Below are 14,486 nucleotides of genomic sequence, written 5' to 3' on the forward strand. Positions count from 1 at the left end.
TAGATATGTCATAAGATAATATATTATATTGATCAATTTAATATTCAATTTAAGCACTCAAAATATATAATATATTATATGTTACCTTATGTTGCTTTGGTGCTGGTGAGGACCAACGTCAGAGTGGTTGTTGTATGTGGATGGGTTGGTGGGGGTTGGGGACAATGGCAGTGGAGGAGTTGTTTGAATCACAAGAGGTGGCCGAGGGGACGCTTGGCATCTGGCAGGGTGGTTGATGGAGCTAGTGGGGTAGCTAGTGCTGTAAGAATTGAAGGAGGCGATGCAGGAGCTGTAGGTGGTGTTGGCGAGAGTTGGTGGAGGCGCAATGGGTGCTGATAGAGGAGTAATTAGTGGTAGTCGCTATGAGAGGTGGCCTATGGGCGCTAGGGGTTGCACCATATCAAGTTGGAGTTGCGACTTGCATGTTGTAGCAACTAGCGGAAGGCGCGAGTGTTGTGAGTTGCTGGTCCAATGACGATGTAGGCCATGTTTATATACATGTGAGAAGGTGGGAACATTGTGGGTTTCGAACTTTTCCACGGTCTACCTCTGCACTTGAGGTGTAGAAAGGGGCACTTGAGGTGCAGGAAGGGAAAATTTGAAAAGGGCCCTCATCACCAAACAACCCGGGGTGTTATCGAATGCATGGTGGGAAAAGGCTGTAATTTGACACAACGGCAACGCCTCCGTGTGCAACAAAACGTAAGGTAGCTAACGCGTGAACGTGCTCTTGCAAAATCTTGGGCATGTGGTGCCGTTGTTTGGTAGCCGTCAAAATCTCCGGGAAAGTGTTATCGACCGGTGAAACTACACAGGTGAAAAATGGCGCCGGCACGTGTAGGTCGCATTGGCCCCTAGGCTCCGGGCGACCGAGAGCAAGCGGTTGGAGAAGCAGGTAAGTGAGGTCATCATTCTCATCATCCCTATCATTCCTCTTCCTGTGCCTCCGACCTCGTGTTCTTCTTCCGCTTCTTCTTCTTCTTCGGCTCGCCCGCGCTCCCTCTCTCTCTCTCTCTCTCTCTCTGTGCGCTCGAAAACAGAGGTGATTCTGCAAGTAAAGGCTTATCCCCAACCCCCCAAATTCCGCTTTGCTGGTTTTTCTCTGCACAGAAGGAAAGAAGAAGGCAGAAGAAGAACAAGAAAGGCTCTTCTTTCTCTGCATCGGAGGTTGGAGAAGAAGACAGACGAAGAAGAAAACCTATTTTCTCCTCCTGAAGAAGAAACAGAAGAAGAAGACGATCATAGGCTTCTTCCTTTCATTTTTGTCTGCAGTTGGAGGAGGAGAAGAAGAAGAAGAGAGGAAGAACAAGAAGAAGAAAAGGCCTGTGCACAGGAGGAGGAAGAGAGGAAGAAGAAAGTTTCCTTTCTTTGCCTGCACAAGGAGAAGAAAGAAGAAGAAGAAGGCTCTTTTTTTCCTCCTGCTCCGGAACGAGAAGAAGACAAGGCTTCTTTTTCTTTTTCCTGCAACAGGAAGACGAGGAGGAGGAGGAGGAGGAGGGGGGGGAGGAGGGGGAGGAGGAGGGGGAGGAGGAGCAGCAGCAGCAGCAGCAGCAGCAGAAGAAAAAGGCTCGTTTCTCCATTTCACAAAAAGGTGAAGGAGCAGGCAAGCAAATTCTTATTTTCCTGCACAAGAAGAAGGAGAACACGGAGAAGTCCCTGGCTATGCCAAAAAGTAGATGTGAACGGGCTTGCAACCTGGTGATCTGCATCGAGGTTGGGGTCCAAACTCGTGGGAGAAAGCGCTCCAATGATGCTGCAGTAGAAGCTGCAGGAAGCTCCTCACCTCTCAAATGTGATTCCTGCAGCCACCCAAGATTAGGACGTGTCTCAGGAGGTAGGACGGAAGTTACTTCCATGGGCGGTTCAAAGCGAACAGGGAAGAAGAAGACCAGGCTTTGTAAACCCTCAGATCCTGCGCCAAGAGAGGTTGCAGATCCTTGCATTGAGCGAGCAGAGAATGACCAGTACATCCCAGGACTGGCTGATGACCTGGGGCTTATGTGCCTGGCTCGTGTGTCCCGATCTGACTTTGACAAGCTCCGGATAATCAACCGGAAATTCTCTGCACTAACTGTCAGCCGTGATTTCTTCAGAGCACGTCGCACAATGAATGTGACAGAGCCTTGGATCTATGTGGTTGCCAGTGGTCAGATTGGCTGGCATGCATTCGATCCAACTACCAAGAGGTGGAAGCGGCTGCCAATCCTTGATGCTGACTACTGCTTCCACAACAATGATAAGGAGTCTTTCAGTGTGGGCACACAGTTGCTTGTGGTGGGGAATGCTATGGATGGGTTGGTCACCTGGAGGTATGATCTGGTGAGCAATGACTGGGCCAAAGCAGCTACAATGCTCACACCACGTTGCCTGTATGCATGGGCAAGCTGCGGAAGCTTTGCATATGTGGCTGGAGGTATTACGATTCAAGGAGAAGTTCTGCGTTCTGCAGAGAGGTATTCTCTAGAGACAGAACAGTGGGAAAAACTTCCAGATATGCATGAGTGCCGAAGACTCTGTGCTGGTTGCTTCATGGATGGCAAATTTTATGTCCTTGGGGGTGAAAGTGATGCTAAGGTTCCTCTTAGTTGTGGTGAGGTATATGACCCTGCTTTTGACACCTGGACGCTGATACCCAGGATGCTTCCTTGGGCAGATTCACGCAGATTTCCTGGTGCCCCGCCGCTGATTGCAGTTGTCCAGAATGAGTTATACATCTTGGAGGCTGATTCCAACCAGCTGAAAGTCTACATTAAGTTAACAAATTCATGGAAAGCTCTGGGAGAAGTTCCCGTAAGGACAGATTTGGTGAGTGGATGGGGTGTAGCATTCAAATCTCTCGGTGAGCAGCTGTTACTAATTGGAGGGGCCAGAACTGCAGATAACCAGGATGGCATGTATGTTTGCCGGCCCAATCCTGAGGCCAGTAATCTGCAGTGGGAGTTTTTGACAAGATTGTGTCCTTTTGGCCCCTTTGTGCTTAATTGTGCAATTGTTTCTGCATAATCGTGGCTTCCTCCTTGTGTACACTCTAAATTATGTGTACTGTGAGACCTGGAGAATCTGTATGCTCAAGGACTCTACAAGCGCTTGGCCATGAAGGGCATGCCAAGTATCAAAACTGAACAGGTGAAGTATCCTGACTTGGGATAATTCTTACACCTCTTCATCGAACGAAGGGCATTTTCTTAAGTTTAAAATCTGTTTCTTGGTCATGTACTTTACATTTCAATGTGCTTGTATGGTTGTTTCCTGTTTGGATTTTCTTTGGAAGCCAATTCTCTATCTCAATCAAGCTATGGTTTAGTGTTTTTCTCTGAAACAAAATTGTCTTAGATTGGGATTTGTCGGCTGGTTTGAAGCATTCGCTGATGTATGAATTTACCAGATTTATCTGACTAGTTGTATGTTTATTAATATGTTGTTTTATAGCAACTCTCATTATTTGAGTGGACTGCAGCTTGACTTGTTTAAACAGGCTATTCTATTTATTCATTGTATGGCTTTGTGTTTTTTGAGTTACTTTGAAAGATACCAAACAGGCTATGAAGAGATGCCCTTGAAGAGGCTGTCATGAGACTTAGAAGCAAAGCAGTTCACACAAGGCATAGTTCCAATTATGCATAGACCTTCACATGCATTCGGTATCAATGTCACAACAAAAAACTGAGACTGGGTCTAATTTAATCTAAACTGGTCTTGTAAGTTTGTGAAACTTATTGTACAATATTCAAGGAGCTGCTTGTATCAACATCCTCATCATTAGGTTTGGTCTATACACTCTACGCAATATTCATTGTCAGCTGTGGAAGTATAGTTTGCTTTCACAATTTCTTAATTTTTGGACTTTTTATAGAAGATGATGAGTGATTTATTTTTTATTGGTGCTTATGAGACTTCGTTGATGCCTACATATAGCATACTACCTTTTGTCATGCCAGGCAATGCTCTGCCATAAATGCAGAATTCTGAAGTTCAGAAGGATTGTGTACTCTGCAGTATATTGACAATAACAGCAAAGTTGTGCACGGCCATGTAGTCAAATGCTGCTGTTATACAAATAAGTTGTCTGGCAACTTGGAGTGTTGTCTTTCAAGAGTTTGTTAAGCTGTACATTAGCAGTAGTGCCCCAGCAGTCCTTGTGAAACAGATTTGCAAAGGAACTATAGTGCTGAGGCAGTTTGGTGAGTATTCCTCATTTTTTTAGAGCTCTGCCTCTAGGGAACAAAATGTGTGGAAGACTGTGTTGGCAACTACTGTGCTATGGCAAGCTTGGGACATTATTCAGTATTTGGAGCTCTACTTTATGAGTAAAGGACCATGTGTAACTTGGAGCGCTGTCTTGCAAGAGTATGTTAAGCTGTACATTAGCATTGCCCTGGGAGTCATTGTGAAACTGATCTGCCGAGTAACTGTAGTGCTGAGACAGTTTAGCAATATTCTGAATTTTATTAGAGCTCTGCCTCTAATAAAATTCAGAATGTTAGGAAGTGCACAGTGATCACATGCATTAGCAATGCGGAAGCAGCAGTTCCTTATTGAAGTTGCTCTGCTCTATTTGCAACTACTGTGCTATGGCTTCTTGGGACATTCAGTATTTGGAGTTTGCTTAATGAGCAAAGGACCGAATATAACTATTCTGTAAGTGCGATTTCTTGGGTATCCAGTGCTTTCTTCAGGCTGGAAGACTCTTGACTGGATGGTTTGTTTCTTGTCATTTACATGGTTTTGTTTCTTGTCATTTACTTCACTTCTTTGGAGCAGAGTCAGATGCTGCCTTTGAGGTGCGCCACCTATTGTTGTAGCCATTGGGCCCCACCATCTGGATGCTCATCACCATCTGGATGCTCATCCTTGTTGTCACATAGAGATGTCTAGCTCTTTGAGGGTGAGAGAGATCTCTTTTAACCCTTCATCTGGGTATGAAATAGATTCTCCAATGCAAGAGACTTAATACTTAAAGACAACAATAAGCATGGATTGCATTGTAGCTGATCCATTTGCCCCATTATAGAGTATTTTAGCCTAGGTAATGGCACTACAAAGTTTGGATGGCCATTTTCAATATTTGCAACCTGTACCTTACGTTACAAGATTATGTTGGGATTTTTGGGGCACTCCAAACATCTCTACCTAGGAGCCACCTAAAGTTCGAAGGGACACAGTGTGCATTCTTCATGGGTACCTTTGGCTGGCTGTTTGGCTGTTGATTAGTCTTGAGTGACATCGCATATTTGTTTACATTAGACAATTGATATTTTCTCATACCTCATTGAGTGGATGTCATTCTTCATTTGTTAACAAATAGGGAATCCCCAAACCTCTCTTGTGCCTCATTCTATGCAATGGCCTTGGTTGTTGTTGCATTCTCTTTTGCTCTCTCTCTCTCTCTCTCTCTCTTCATATGCATGTTCTTGTTGCTTGTATCATGTGGCTTTCATCATGGTATCAGAGCAAGGGTGGAGTGTTGACCTAAATATTTTTGGTCGTCAATAGCGTTATGCACTATATTTGGTAGTGGCTATGCATTTGGTGGTTGTAGGTGATCTTGCTATTGTTCTTTGGTAGTTGCATTTCATTTTGTTTCTTGTTGACTCTCCTAGTATCATTTGGTGGCATAGGATTGTAGCATAGTTGCTTCTTATTGGCTACGATTTTATAGTATTGGTGGGTTGTGTTGCACGGGGTTTTGCGTCTCCTTGCCTTGCAATTGGTTATATTTAAAGTGACTTAGTTGGCTCTTTTTTGGTTGTATGTGCAAATGAGACCTTGCATCATGGGATTGGTCATATTTTGCTCACGTCATTGTAATGGGTGCTAGGTGATACTCTAACTGACCTTGTTCTAGACATTTGTAGTGCATCAATTTTGAATTTGTGTGAAGACGAGCATGATAGACATGGAGAATATGCATGCATGTACATGTTGACACGGCCCTTGTGGATACACAAGTAAGTTGAAGGTTCCATGCAAGGATGCGAGACATTCCAAGTAGGTACAATGTAATATGGGAAGTTTTGTCTCTCTCTTATGGGCATGTGACTCTCTTTACATTGATTCAACAACTCTTTCTTATGTAGCAATAGAAGAGTGAATTGAAGCTATTTTAGTGTGATGAAATGATGTGAATATTTTCTAGCATGTTTTCTTGCCAATAAACTTGAGTTGGGCATTGACTTAAACTTGGATATCATTTTAAACATGAGCATCATTTAAACTTTATTAAAGCGATATCCTTGTTTTTTGTGCACCAATATGAGGGTGTTAATTAAAGCTATTTTAGTATGGTACAGAGCCTTGTACATGTTTTAGTATATCGAGTTGAAAATAAAACTTGAGTTGGGTGTTGGCTTGAATATGGTTTTTTTTTCTTGGGTATCCCTTCAAACCAGTGTGAATCTTGAGCATGTACGATTTTTCAAAGGTTAATTGTAAATGGTGGGGAAGGAATGTGATTTGTCAATGTCACAATCAACTTGGCTAGTAAGGGGTGATAAAGGAAGACAAGGCATGTTTGTGTTGCAACTTGTAATCAAGAATGGGGCTTCTAATTAGATGTAGGTGGAGAATCCACAATATCAACAACTATTAAAGATTATTTCATGTGCATGGCTCCTGATGTATAGCAGTGTGCACTATTGTTTTTGCTTGGGATGGGTCATCGAGGGAATATCTAGTTGAGGACGAGGAATACTTGCAATTATGTACCATATCGATCCTTGGGCATTCTTTCCTACAAACTACTATCCACTTCTTCGATATGGTAACTTCCAACCTTCTGCTAGCTTGGATTTGAACAATAGAAAACTGACATTGGGTGTGCTAAAAATACATAACAATAGGGGGAATATCGGTTTATCATTTTGTAGTGGGACTCTTGCTAGTGTCTTACAAGCAAGTGCTAGATTTATTTTAAGAAAGAGCTGAGAATCATGGGTGAATAGTGAACTCGATAGGGATCTAGCAAACACCATTATTTGGAATAATGCTAGCCCATTAGGTGTTTACAAGAGAATGCACACTAGAGGGGATCTATGAAGGTTGTGCACATCTAAGTGTAGACCCTTTCTAGAGGTGGTGGTTTAGTACTCCGCTTTGGGTGACAACCATCTCCATCATTATGTATGGGGACCATGCTCTAGGATTGCAAGGATGATGTCCTAGGATCATGGGATGACTTGTGTTACTTGCATGTGCATCCATGAGTAGTCAAATGATGCATGGAGTTGTTCTTCGAGGTGGGGACTACACAAATGTGGCAAATATGAGTGCATTAGAGTCCTTTCATATCAAGTGCTTCTCACTAGATGATCAAGTAACCTTTAGATTATTCATGATTTCAAAGGATATACAATTGATGCCTTTGCAAGTCATGTACTACATGTAATGCATGAACAAAATGTAAGTGAACATATTCATGCAATTAAACATTGAAATGGCATAAGGAGTGGGTTGTGATTTTTTGTCATGTCAGGCAATGATTGGGGTTCCATTCTCATGCACTTGAAATTTCAAAACAAGGATTCATCTTGCCAGGCTTACAACTTGCATCCATAGGATGAGGACCTACACTTTATCTTGGTGATCTAGGAAATGGATGTTGAAAATGATGCTATGTTTTTTCTATGAATAATGCTTGGGTGATAGATTCCACCTAAGTTGAACATCTTTAACATACCATCATATGCAATTGTGCTCAAATTGAATCAACAAGGGATTGACATACCTATTTGGTTTGAGTTCAAGGACTACCAAATATGGGATCTAAAATAATAATTGCTAGAAGTTGCAGGGGTTAAAGTCCAAAAGTTTAAATGAGGTTGTCAACAAAGGTTATTTAATACCTTGACATCTCTTTAAATCATATCCTTATTTAGTTTTTTGTTCATTGATGAGAAAACATCATTTTAGAGTTAAAATTTAAAGTACTTACCACACTCAAAGAAAGTATCTCACTTGCATAGAAATTTTATTCACCTTCAATTGTAGCTCAAATATCTACCAAGTTTTTGTGCATTAAAATACTTTACATGCTAAATAAAAGAATCTTGTGCATGCATTTTAAATTTTTGCATACAAGCCATGAAGGCCACGTTTTGACAAAAGAAAGATAAGGGAGTTAAGGGTCCCCATCCAAAAAGAAACTCTTTGTATGTAATGTGTAAACTTGTATAACAAGCTCATGCTTACGTGTGCAAACTTGAGGGCTTTTGGTTCTTGCTTTCCATCCAAAAAAAACCTTATATATATGTGTGTGTGTAAACTTGTACAGCAAACTCATTCTTGTGTGTGCAAACTTGCGGGCTTTTGCTTCTTGCTTCCCTTCTTGTTTTCTCCACAACTAAAGCTAGAGAGACTCCATTCTCTTTCTTTCCATATTTTCGATCTTACTCCCATGCCTATCTCCATGTGGAGAGGTTATGACAATGATAATCTTGCTTGAGAGAGAGCGAGAGGCTACCACTGTGACCCACAGTTAGGGTTTTGATTCTGCAGCAGCCAATAAGAGGGGAGGTAACTCAAACCCTTTAGGGGGAGATGGCCCACTAGGGGGCTAACAAATTCCCATGGTAATCTCCCACGTTGCACCCTCGTTAGCACACATAGCAACTCAAAATGTGTCACTTGCATATCTGCACCTATTTCAGGGAAACACGCAATGCTACCCTCCTCATCGCCCAATGTCAATGTTTAATGCACTGTGCTGGAGTGCCCTGAGTTGGAGATGAAGTCTCCATGAGAAATCAGGAGCTAAAATTGCCTCCTTTGCACACACCATCTCCTCCAAGATCAAGGGGTCAAGCTGGCTATGGTGGAGAAGAGGGTAAAGTGAGAAAGATGAGATCTTCTTGTGCACTTAGATCAAGATGTAGCTAAAGAAAGCTTGTTGGATCAGAGATAACTCTGATACCATGTTGAAATATCATAGCGAAAGCATGAGAGTGTGCATGAGAGAGAGAGAGAGAGAGAGAGAGAGAGAGAGAGAGAGAGAGTACAAGAAGATCTTGCTTAGTGAGTTGTTCACAAGTACAACTAGTACACTCTCCTCAATTGTGAGAGTGACCTTTAGGCTGTTTATATAGCCTTTGGATGGCTAGGGTTAGGGTTTCCCCTTGCCCTCTGGTTTATTCACACCCAGCTACCCTTATCCGCCCTTGCATACATAGGGTTCACATGCCTATCTCTCAATAATTTGCACTACCTTTGAGAAGCCTCCATTGCTATACAACTTATACTTTTCACCTTCATGACATTATTGTTTTTCCTTCAAATTATCTTGAAGGCACAAAATCCTATATGTATTCTCTACACACAATGCATCCACCTATGCAATACATGAATATGGATCATTCTCCACCTTTCCCATATCTGAGATGTTGGTATGGCTATGAATGTTCACTTTGGGACCATGCAAAAAATCATTGTCATCAAATGACCACTCTTGACTACAGCCATTGTCGCTTTTTGCCTTCCATGTTTAGTTTTCTTTTGCGATGCAAGCTGATATATCCTTAGCAAAAATCATCCGTGCAATGCATTGCTTGGGCTCTATGATCTTTCCTTTTGCTCTCCAAGCTCCGTAGTAGCACCAAATGATATACTGAGCTCCCCATTAATGACATTTACCTTTTGATCCACATGGATGTACAAAGTCTTCACGTGGCTCTTCAAGTCAGCTCAAATCAAGCAAGCCTTCACCATACCTCTACCATTATGACCTTCTTTTGAAAAAACTTAGTCACAAGTTTGGGGGCACATCACAATCAAAAAGATAGCATGGGTTCAAGCCTTCTAAGTTCCAGCCATACTCACTATGAAATTCTTCTTTTGTAATGTAGAAGGATACCCAAGAGTTCGACCTTCCCTATGCTTGGTGCATCGACTCTGCATTTATTTCTTATTTCAATATGTATGTTGTATATGATATCAAGGAGCACCGTGGCTATAAACAGAGTGCAAGATAACAAAGCAAGAAAGCTGAGTATAAGTAATATTCCATGTAGGTAGTTCCCAAAGCTTATGTGATAGAGAATATACTTGATTAGAAGCCACAACACAAGGATCCTATGGCAAAGAGAGCTCACAACTTATGTAACGTGCCCGCCCCTCAAATTGCAAGACATGTCTTAGCAGCCCATCGAGAGATCAATCTAGAAGATGTTGCCCCGCACTCCCAAGGAATGACACGGGGTTTGCCAACTAGGGTCTCTCAATTTTGCCTCACAATGGAACTTATCCGACAGTTCCCACTAGGATCGACTTGAAGTCTGGGTTCCTAGCAGTCGAGTCCTCCTAACAACCTTCTAGCATCGGTCGATAGCCACTCCACTTTGCGTAGATACAACTAGACCCAAGACTCATACCGCACTTGGTTCAAAGAGAATTGAAAATGAGAGGGAGGCATTGCTCGACCTCTCTACCCATAGGGCATAGTCCCATTCCAGTCCCCTAAAGCGATATGAATCAGGGTTTCAACTTGCAAGTTCTAAGGTCCTTGTCTAACTAATGTTCGCATCAAATAAATTCCATTGAGGAAAGCTCTCGGCTAACCGAGACCACCCTGCCGTAGGATGGACCCGACGGTCACATCCACCACTCTTCCTTAATTAACCCGTTAATCACATGTTCCTTTAGGGCACAAACATGAACACAAGATAAAACAAGATCAAACACTTCCTTAACTTATCTTCAGATTAATGTTTGCCTCCTGCCCATACAGGAGAATTAAGTGTCACTTTTTGCCTTCGCAGATATAATCTTTCCGTATCCTGGAAATAAAAACCCGAAGGTTTATTCTACCAAGATTCCGCCCTGTAACTAGTATCCAGAGCCTCAAGATCCCATCCCGAGTCACGTAGAACACTTGTGTAGGGTTCGGAGGCATTGGGATTTATGGCTAGAGCCCCCTTGGCACCCAAGCGTCCTCCTACACCAAGTAATTTCCACGGAGAGACCTCTCGCGACGGGTTTGGTCCACATTCCCGGCACGGATTCATAACCCCCTTGGTTAGGGTTTGGCGGTTCGCGGGGGGTAGCTAGCGCCATCCTTCCTTAATTATCCCTTTAGGAAATCATCCACATCTTAGGCAACCAGCCTAATAACATTTACTAGGGAACACATCCCTTTTGTTCCCATGGCAATTTATCCTTACAGTTACCGCCATGAAAATATAATCACTTGGATATTCATCCAAAACCACAACCATTCCTTATCCTTTAGGGAATCAACCAAAGCTGAAACAACCATCCTAATATCATTTACTTAGAAAAAATGTCATTTTCCATATCAGCAATAACTTGCTCAATCCATCCTTTTTCCACAACTTACTCCCTCACATAAACTTATAACATGGCTTCCAAAAACAAACCATACATCCCAAAGGCAGAAACCAAGCAATTGAGGTAACAACCATTGTACTCTTCCCAAGATACAGTTTATTCTCTTTACCTATATCTAGAACATTATTTCAAGCATCCAAAGGCTATCATCCAAGTATTGGAACCAACAATCATTGTATTCCTTTTAAGAATACCGCTTACTCCTCCTTGAGACGCACCATAAGAGTCTATGATGAGTGAACACTCTTGTTTATTCCCCCCCTTGGGAACTTTCCTCCCTTGGTAGGTATTCGGGTTAGATTTTTCTAGGACTTAGAGGCTTTGTCTCCGCTCAACTTGTCAATGCAAGAAAAGTTTGTATTTTTCCCAGAATACATTGTAGCTACCCATACAATAATTCAACTATCCTTGTTTTGGATTGAAAGTAGTGCCTCCTCTCATGATCTAGGGTCTTGACAAGTTTATTTACCTATGCACCTCACAAGGTGAAGCCTAGTTAGATCGAGTACCTTGGTATTCCATACTTAGCAACCTTTATACTAGCTAGGAGGTAGATTTATTTCATGGCTTGGCTCCCTAGGTATGGTTTTCAATGATGCATGGCAGTTTCTCTAAGCTTCTTGTTACGAATTGCAATAGTTCCCATCAACGTTTATTCCTTTGTTGCAAGAAGAGACATCACTCTACTTTTGAGAATCAACGAGGACATTAGGTCCCAATACCTTTGTCTACAATATTATTGGTGTTTAACTTATTAACACAATTTAAGATTAAACTATATGCAATGTGAGGTAATGAAACCTTCCCTTCATTTTAGTTTTATCTAAATGTTATGATTCCAGCATATCCCCTTTGAATGCAAGACATCCACAATACTTCCGTGATTATCTCGTGAGTAAAACCTAATATTTTATGTATGCAAAAAACCATGCAAAATCCATCATAATTTTATAAAAGAACTTGGTTTAGTGCCATGGGAGTGGGGTGTTAATTCCTGCTTGAGCTTCTGTTGGCTCTCGTAGCTCCCGCATCTCTCATGACTCTCAAGCTTATTCTCTTCATCTCCTCTCTCTCTCTCTCTCTCTTCTTCTTCTTCTTCTTCTTCTCTTCTTCTCTTCTTCTCCTTCTCTCTCTTCTCTCCCTCTCCTCTCTCTTATCTCTTCTTCTCCTTCTTCTTCTTCTCTTCTTCTCCTTCTCTCTCTTCTCTCCCTCTTCTCTCTCTTCCCTCTTCTTCTTCTTCTTCTTCTTATTCTTCTCTTCTTCTCCTCTCTCTTCTCTCCCTCTTCTCTCTCTTCCCTCTTCTTCTCCTTCTTCTTCCTCTTCTTCTTCTCTTCTTCTCCTTCTCTCTTCTCTCCCTCTTCTCTCTCTTCCCTCTTCTTCTCCTTCTTCCTCCACGATGATCACACAAGGGGGGGGGGGGGGGGTGGCGGGGCCGGAGGAGACTACTGATCAAGACGCCAGGGGCGTTGTTCCAGACGGAGGGGGGGAAGCGTCTACGAATTGACGACACGAGGGGCCTGGGTCCGCTGTTTGAACACCAGGGAGGAGGGGGCGTTGTCCTTACGCAGGGAGGGGGAGCCTCCCTTATATGGTGGAGGGGAGGGGAAGATGGCCGCTACCCCTCCCACCTGGGGGGCTGCATGTCCCCCTATCCTCCACTTCACTCCCTCTCTCTCTCTTCTCGGCGTCCTGTTGGCGGGGAGAGAGAGAGGGAGTTAAAAAAATTTGCTTAAATTTTTTTTTTTTGATAGGCGGAGGGGGGGGAGTTCCTATGGGGGGGAAAGCACAGGGGCACACAGAGGGGGGATGTTACATCCTCTCCCCCTTAGAGGAATTGAGATGTCCTCATCTCGAGAGAAACTGGGGAAGACAAGCTCTAATGGGGCTTATGACCTGTGGGTTAAGACCCACCATGCATTTGCTGTGCTACTCTTAATGTTTCAAGTAGTGCATTCATATTATTTGAATTGACCATAGGTACAAGAGTAGGATTTATTCTCAATTAAGCTTCTAGGAATTTTTATTTCTCCTAATAAGGTTTAGTGGGCTCTAGATCTTTATCTTCATCTGATTTGTCTATATATCCATAGATTGCAACTGTGTAGCTTCATTTTCTTGGAGGCTCAATATCTTCTGGACTTAGATCGGGGCAGTCTACTTGAATGTGTCCTAGCTCATTACAATGGAAGCATTGACGGTAGGGACATCTCCTACGGATGTGCCCTATCTCTTCGCACGTATGGCATCTCTTATCCTGATCTCCATAGTCATCTTTGCTACAATTGCCCGATTTAAGTTCTTGGACGATTGGAGTCGCTCGGAGTAATGCATCTTGCAAGTCCGCTGGGTGCATTGATTCCAATCAAGTGTTTATGGGTGGATTCAACCCAACACATAATTTTGACACCTGTTGTGTCTTATCCATTGGGGGTGCATACTTTAGGAGTGAAATGAACTTTGAATAATATGCTTCAAGGGATAATCCTAGCTGCTTCAAGTCATAGAATTCATTCATTTTTTGTGTGCGGTAGGCAGGTGGCAGATACCTCCCTCGCACAACTTCCTTAAGCTTATCCCAAGTGATTGTCCCCTCCGAGATCACTTGGTCTCTGCACCACTGTTTCCACCAAAGTCTCGTTTCGCCTTTAAGCTTAAGTTTGGCGAGCATGGCTTGGTTAGCAGGTACAATTCCTGCTGCCTTAAAATAGCCCTCCATGGACTCAATCCAGATCTCGACATTAGCTTGAACAGTCCTTCCCTTGCCATCAAACTCGGGTGCCTTAATTTGCTTGAGAAGAAATTTCTTCTCTTGCATGTCCGCATTCCTGGGTGTAGAAGATGCCTAACAATCATGCCATACCACTTAGGTTCTTTCTGTTTAGGATATGTCTATGAACCGAACATTAATCAATCATGTATCATTATGAAGTTTTGCTCTAATACAAACTGTAACGTGCTACCCCTCAAATTATGGGACACGTCTTAGCAGCCCATCGAGATATCAATCTAGAAGATGCCGCCTGGCATTCCCAAGGAATGACACAGGGTTTTCCAACTAGGGTCTCTCGAGTCTGCCTCACAATGGAACTTATCCAGCCTTCCCACTAAGATCGACTTAAAGTCTGAGTTCCTAGTAGTCGAGTCCTCCT

At 42.8% G+C, this 14,486-nt stretch overlaps 1 pseudogene; it reads left to right on the top strand.

The window, feature by feature from the left end:
• The first annotated feature begins 645 nt into the window (after window positions 1-645).
• On the top strand, window positions 646-3,649 carry LOC148027009 (F-box/kelch-repeat protein At3g27150 pseudogene; annotated as a pseudogene).
• Window positions 3,650-14,486: the final 10,837 nt, after the last annotated feature.

The sequence above is a fragment of the Lygodium microphyllum genome, chromosome 13 (genome assembly GCF_053477565.2).
Source record: "Lygodium microphyllum isolate KBCC chromosome 13, Lygodium_microphyllum_v1.1.10, whole genome shotgun sequence".
In the NCBI taxonomy this organism is placed as follows: domain Eukaryota; kingdom Viridiplantae; phylum Streptophyta; class Polypodiopsida; order Schizaeales; family Lygodiaceae; genus Lygodium; species Lygodium microphyllum.